This window comes from Dermacentor andersoni, chromosome 3, assembly GCF_023375885.2.
Source record: "Dermacentor andersoni chromosome 3, qqDerAnde1_hic_scaffold, whole genome shotgun sequence".
In the NCBI taxonomy this organism is placed as follows: domain Eukaryota; kingdom Metazoa; phylum Arthropoda; class Arachnida; order Ixodida; family Ixodidae; genus Dermacentor; species Dermacentor andersoni.
In genome coordinates, this window is record NC_092816.1 from 153,117,998 (window position 1) to 153,125,213 (window position 7,216).

The 7,216-nt window shown below is 45.0% G+C and overlaps 1 long non-coding RNA gene across 1 annotated transcript; it reads right to left on the reverse strand.

Annotated features, from left to right (window-relative positions):
• Positions 1-2,932: 2,932 nt before the first annotated feature.
• LOC126524606 (uncharacterized) lies at positions 2,933-6,783 on the reverse strand. The gene is made up of 2 exons (XR_011893479.1): positions 4,216-6,783; positions 2,933-3,922 (listed from the first exon to the last, which is right to left on the reverse strand). It is a non-coding gene; the product is annotated as an uncharacterized lncRNA (long non-coding RNA).
• Between the last annotated feature and the right edge of the window lie 433 nt (positions 6,784-7,216).

Genomic DNA, 7,216 nt, shown 5'->3' on the forward strand with positions numbered 1-7,216 from the left:
GTCCTCGTCCCAAGTGCCCAAGCAGAGCGAAGTGTGAAAGAGCCAACACGGAGCACGGATGAAGGACGGCGATGGTGAAGAAAGTGGGAGGAGAAAAGCGGACGAGGAAAGTGTAGCAGAACCAGGATGCGGAAAACGGAGGCGAATGGTGCAGCGGCACTATGATGCAAAAGCAGAGGAGGAGGGCATGGCGAAAGCGTGAGAAGAAAAGCGTAGTGCCGCTCAAGACGGACTTTGCAGCGACGATTACTGCAAGATGGAGCCAGAGTAGCGCGCGTCGTGTGTTCACCAATGACACCACTGATACCATATTTTGAAACAAAGCGCTGCGTGAGCGGAGGCCTGTCTGTGGCGGCTGCTGTAAATGGCGCCCAAGCGTCACCTACGCGGTGCCTCAATCTCCCGATTAGCGAGGCAGTCGCGCCGCACTTGGCTCCGTGTGCAACTTGCAGCACGAGACAGAACGTCCGCGGCAGCCAGCATATCGCGAAATGAGAGCACTATAGAGCTGCGCTCAAGTTTCGCATTAGGGAGTATCGTAATCGTTGGTGAGATTTTTTTTGTTTTTTGCAGGAACGAACCGTCAGAAGCAGGTGACTACTTCGTAAGGGCACTGGAGTGCCACTTCTATTATTCTCAGTGCGCTCAGGTTGTGGACCTGTTATTTCATTTGTTGCGAGTGTTTAAGTCACTTGCTATTTTCTTATATAACTTCTAATTTGGGTGGACTCCGGACCTGCAGTATCTTGAAATTAATAAATATATACCGAAACAGTGGGACACAAAAACTTTAAAGATAATAAATGATCTCTATTTTCGAAAGCTTTCCTTTAAAAATGAAGCGAGACAAAGGATGAGAAGCATTCACACAATTAGGACACCAGATGAAACTTCACGCGAATTAATAAATATAAGCAGGGTAATATTTGTCACTGGGCACTAGCACCCTTATTTAAAAACTGCAACATGAATGTGAACGAAGGAGTCACTTTCTAAAGTTTTCAAGCGCGTTCGTATGTTTGCCATGTCTAAAATGCTGGCGCAAATGGAAGACATCTATTCACAAAAAAGACAGGAAACGTAGCCCCCGATATGAAGTAAATTCAATATATCATGCCTCAAGTGTCAGACGCATCCTCCTAATTGAAATTGGCAAAAAGACATCGAGTGAGTTAATATATAACCACCGATGTCACTTGTTTGTACTCTTTCCTACTTTATTACTTTTCAATGCATATGCATTCTAAGGATCCTAGGCAAATATGTCCGTCACGCGAAAAGTGTAACGCCTTTATGTCCACAATAATGCGTTATTTGGCAATACATTCATTAGCTTTATTAGTGTAAATGTAGTTTATTGGCAGTTTGAAAAACGATGAGGCACAAATGAAACTGAAAGACAACTGGATTGATGAGAGCGAATACGCATATGATGATATTTATGCGTGTTCATAGGGATACGTAGGGCTCCATGGAAAACGCATTGGGAAGCCTAAAGTAGAGGTGGGCCAACTGCAATTTTGGGTTTGACCAACTTTAAATTTGGGGTTGGGCCAACTTGACGTATGAGTGTGGGCTAACTTGATATTTGGAGGTGGCCCAACTGAAATTTTGGGGTTGGCCAATTTGAATTTTCAATGTGGGCCAATTTGAAATTCGTCGGTGGCCCAAATCAAAGGGGGGGGGGGGCAACATGTAATTTTGGGATCCAAGTGAAATATAGGGGTGCTGATGAAATTTGGAGGTGGGCCAACTGAACTTTGAGAGTGGGCCAACTCAAAGTTTGGGCATGGGCGAAGTTGAATTTGGAACTTGAAATTTTCGGGCGGCCCAACTGAAATGGGGGGGAGCAACTTCTTATTTAGGGGGCCAAGTGAAAGTTAGGATAGCGCAACTTGAAATTTGGCCATGTTATTTGAAAAGTCGGTGTGGGCAACCTTGAAATTTAGGGGAGGACCACCCTGATATTTGGGGGTCTGTCAACTGAAATTTAGAAATGAGCCCACTTAACATTTGGCCATGTGCTAACTTAAAATTGGAAGTGGACTAACATGAAATTTAGGAGTAGGCCAACCTAAATTTTTGGTTAGGTCCACTTGATACTTGGGAATGGGTGAACTGAACTTAGTGGTATACTTATGCGCACGACTTAGTGGAGTTTCTTGATAATTTTTCTATGTGGACTATGGAGCTAAACCACTGACCTATTCCAGTACCTTATTGAGTATTGGGATATTTTTCATTCTTTAAGTTCTTTGAGGCATTCATGAAATTTTCATCTACGTATGCTAAGTACTTCACGCAAAATTGTCGTGGGGTTCACTACTATGGCCAGTGGTATCGCAAGCTGTGTCATGTATTTCATATAAGCTCCACATCTACGCATGGCGGTGACATCATTCTGGGGCGTGCAAACGAAAGAAAGGTGTGTGACCGGAGTTAGTGTCATGACGCAATAAATGGATGTAACATGTTAATCATGTCACCTAAAAATTACTGCTACAGTAGACGTGCTAACAAAGCACAGCAACAAGTGGCAGAACATTTTCCCTCTAAACACTGTTTACATTGCACGCAGACAAGCAGACCAAACAAACGCTTGACCCTTGCAGTCGCCTCATCTTCACGTCAGATTCCACGCCCCTGGCTAGAGTTCCGGTATGTCTGAGCAAGCATCAGAACATCATCTCTCATCTTTATTACAAGTTCCCCGTGACTGCCATACGTAAATTACAAGCCAAGCGGTGAACTTTGTAGCTTTTTAGGCAAATATCAACAAAGTAAAGCCTTGGTCAAAGATTCTGGTAAATATATTGCAAGTACTCTTAGATCGGGAAAAGTCATTTGGCCCATGTAAGAATGGTGCCTGCGTTACCTACAGAAAATTTGCTGCAGTGCAAGTGTGCTGAGGGACAATCTTATTGTACAAGTGTCGCAGCAAGCGTTTTTATTCGGAACTCTTAAAAGCAGCTTTTGCTTCAGCTCGGATGTCTTTCCAGAGGTCCATGAAAGAAGACTTCTTTTCTGCCTCAAGAATTCGCTTCTCCATTTGCCGTAGGAGTTGAGGGGTAAAGTACTCCTTCCATCCTCCTACCTTGGCCTTTCTCACTAACGCGTATCTATTCTCGTCTCCTTCGTACCCTTCCTTGCAGGTAGCCTTTGTTTGTTTGATCACCTCGTCCCAGTGAGGGTTCGGGCTGCCGTTGAGATTAATCACCACCACACTTCGCATGTAATCTGGCTGTGACCTCTGCAGGAGCACTTGAAGCAGCGTTTCGTCATTTTCGAAAGCACGGCCATACTCCTCTCCCAAAAAATACGCCAGTCTCAACACTACCTCTCGCGTGTTCTTCTTCATCTCTTCATAAGTTACGAAGAACACATTCGGGTGCTGCCTGAGAGCATAACCCGACGCTACGTGTTCGAAGTAGTCTCCGTAACCGAAGTTGCCATTCAGAAAGCTGTCAACGAATTCTGCGAATGTGCCATCATGAAATTGAAAAAGACTCAAGTTGCTCGCCATGTGGTAGAACGAAACGCAGACATCCCATGGATTACGGGCGATGTAAATGTACTTTCCCTCTTCTGTCATTGCGATCTCGTCCAAGGCCAGATGTGTAGAAAATGTTCTCAGTGGCAGAGACGACTTCCAGTCCTTGATGTCCATGTACTCCAGAAAGCGCCATTCTTTACTGAACTCGTCGTGTGTGGTTATTGGTTGTCCTTTCCTCAGGATGAGCTGTGTGATGTACATCAACCAGTGCGTTCCACTCTTCGGAAAAGTAGATTGCACGACGTCTCCTTTCTTCGCTCTGAATTTAAGATTTTCTCTTAACCGGTCTGCATTTATGTTGATACATCTAGGCACTCCGTCTATTATTTGGTGGGCCGGTTGTCGGTGGTCCATTACCTTAAGGTGTCCCTGAAAGCAATAAAATTACTGTGTGATTAGAAATGTTTTTTTGGTGCCTGTTGTTTTTACTTTCACGTCTTTTGTTTCAAACTGTTCATTCTTTACAACTGAACCAAGCACGAAGTTTTCAGCTGTATTATCATAATTTCCTGCTGTGGGCTGTTTGCGACAAGCTACTGTTCTTTCGAACTCAGTGGATTGCACTGTCTTGCGTTGATAAGCAAAGCTGATAGGTGTCCTATAGCTGGTCCGGACAAAAACGAAATAGTAATATTTGGTAGAAACGCTGTAATACGAGTTACCTGCTCTCTTGCAGCGCTGACAGGATCGATCTCTCACAATGCCTGTGTCGCAAATGGTGGTGCATACCTTCTAGTATATTTTCCAATACATCACCTCATTCGAAAACTTGCAGTTTCGCCTGAAAGGCGAAGCATACACAGCTATAGCAAAGTAATAGCCAACTACCCGACGTAAGTTTAGTAGTTTCATCGCTTATATAAAATGCAGTAAACTTTTCTTTCTCATCAAGTAACAAGCATGTTTCATGCACGTACAGGCAAACCTCAACAGATCCAACGTGATGACCGCGAACACTCGCTGTAACAGTGTTGACGTGATGAGTGAGGCAGTGGAAGCAAATACCCTGTGCTGCCTCTCGCTTCAAGCCATCCCTACAATTTTAGATTACGCGACATCCTGCACCAAGCGCGCGGGAAGAGAGCGCACATGAAGACATCGTCCCTAATGGCTAAGCGAAGCTTTGCGCAAGCCGCCATTTACCCAAAATATAGGCTGCACGAGCACCGTAAACGCTCACTCGTGCCATGCATAGCCGCGGTTCGGCTAACGGAACATCTTATCGCTTTTTGACTTTAAGGAATATCACAGTGACGTTGACGACGCCGGTGGCGACAGGGGTGAAAATTCGTTAGGAGTGTCCCTGTTTTCTATCGCAAAAGAAATATAAAAATGACTCGGAGGACACATCCTTTCCAGGTACGATAGTTTTTGCCACTCATTTAGGGTAAAAAAATCCTTCATTCAGTATAGATTACGGTTACTCTTACGAGACATTCGAACCAGCGATAGACACAGGTCGCTGGCTGTCCACAACTTCCTAATAGGCAGGGAATGACACTGTTGCATCCTACCAGTTAGGGCCTTCCTGGTTAGTGAGTGTAAAATGCTAAAAACAGCACCCCCTTGTTCAACAGAAGTCAGTATACATTCCTGCCTGTAATGATCAACAGTTGCAAACTTTGATCGCACAGAAGCTCGCCACTTGCTGGTTTTCATTTCTTCTACTCTCTTCATCACAATACCTATTGTGATGACTGCACTGTTAAAAGTTCTAAAATAAGGAGCTGCGGTGCCCGTTGTCGTTTTGTGGGGCCTATGCGACGAAACTGGAAGAAAAGAAAGCGGCCGTGATATGTGCCTTCTGTCCCACCATTCTCCCCATGCACAATTAAGCCTGAGCATTTCCGACATGCAGGTCCTACGCCTAGCTGATTGCCTCATCACCTTTGAGGATCGAATGGCGAAGGTAAACTGAGCAGCTAGCGAATGACCCGAAGCGGTAGCTTTACGACCGAACACAAAAGAAACCATTTGCGGCCATGGCTTTGAGGCTATTTTGTTCGTTGGTGCTCGCTCACCTGCTGGTGAGCGACCGAGCTCACCTTCGATCAATTTGTGCCCCTTTAGCTCATCGTCAGCTTCCGGGGATCCGTAATTGCGAGTAAGTGCACGATGGCGTATGATGCTGCATTTAGGCTCAAAATTAGTGCGTACGACGTTGAACCCAGCAAGTAAGAAGCCGGTCGTAACTTCGGCGTCGACGACATGTGCGTACGTCGGCAGCTTATGCAAAAAGGGAAGCTCGCCGCAACAAGCAAATCGAAAAAGCGTTGCACGGGAAAAGGCGCAAGTTGCCACATCTCGGAGACGGAAAAGTTACACCAAAAGACCTTGCCCCGTGTAAGCGCCTCCCTTTGGCAAAGTTGCGAATATAAATTGCAGCCTTTACAGGAGTCCATACAGTACACGAGATATGGAAAGCAAGGAAGTTGTGGGAGCACGAATGAATCTTTTCACATGCGCTAACAAGGACATCATTTTCATCCCTGGGCAGTTGGCCTTAGCGCAATCGAGCAGTTTCCCCGATGACCTCCATCCACTGGCGGACAACTGCGTGGCTATAGTGAATATAGTGGAGATCACGGCGACCAACACATGCCGTTAGAACCTGCGATGCTGTGCACAAATGATAACTTTGTCTCTGAAATCAAGAAACTGTGACGATAAGAAAACCCTCACGAAGAAAACAACCTTATAGTCAATTTGTGTAATGCAGATTCCTTGCAGGCAGGTACCAACTATCCGCCGTAAGGGAACGCTACAAAACAGCACGGAAATGAGTTGCGAACTCACGCGTGCTGCTTCGGTTGCAAATTTTTATATATTTTATCATTACTTCTCTATTATTCTTTATGCTACAGCGGTAAGCTAACATCTATTTGCTAAAATTGCAGGCTCCCGACGTAATCTCCGGCGTTTGTAAATTGGTGTTTGCCTTCCTAATCAGTGAGTCCTAATAGTATAAAATAGGTTCCATCATGAGAATCCTGTATCTGTCATTTTGCATTGTGCAAAACAGCGCCACCAATGTAGCCTATTCAAACAAACGCTGCAGATGGCAGGTCCACCCGTTACTGCTCAGGCCAACAATACCTTCAGAAAAATAGAAAGACATCCATATTTTTAAATATATTATCGATGTGATAACACTCAGAACACACAGCTACCTTAATGCGATAACAGATCGAATATTAGGATGGTAGTAATTCAGTAAAAATACATTTACTGCTCACCTTTTTTTTCTTCGTAAGCAGGAATTTTCAAAGCGAATGTCCGCACTGTTCTTCGTCTGCGAAGCGCTCGAAACACGTAATGGGGCCTTCTCTTCGATATTTCATGCAACCGTCATCATCTTTCTATGAAGGATGGCCTAGCTTCAGATAGTTCAGTTGAAGGAAATGAGTCGTGTGAGTGTCCTGTCAGCGGCTGATCAGCAGCTTTATAGCGGACGGCTGCTTAGCTCATGACGTCTATCCTCCAATCGCCAAAGTCACGAGCAATATGATTATCTCTGGGTCAGGCGTTCATAGTGTGCTCTTGTGGGCGATAGTGTGAGAGACTCTTTTGTTCCGGTGCGTCGTCTTAACTTGCCTCGCGATTATTTGGCCGATAAGGTGCTCAAACACACTCGTGTACGTTGTGCGAAATAAATAAAGCAGA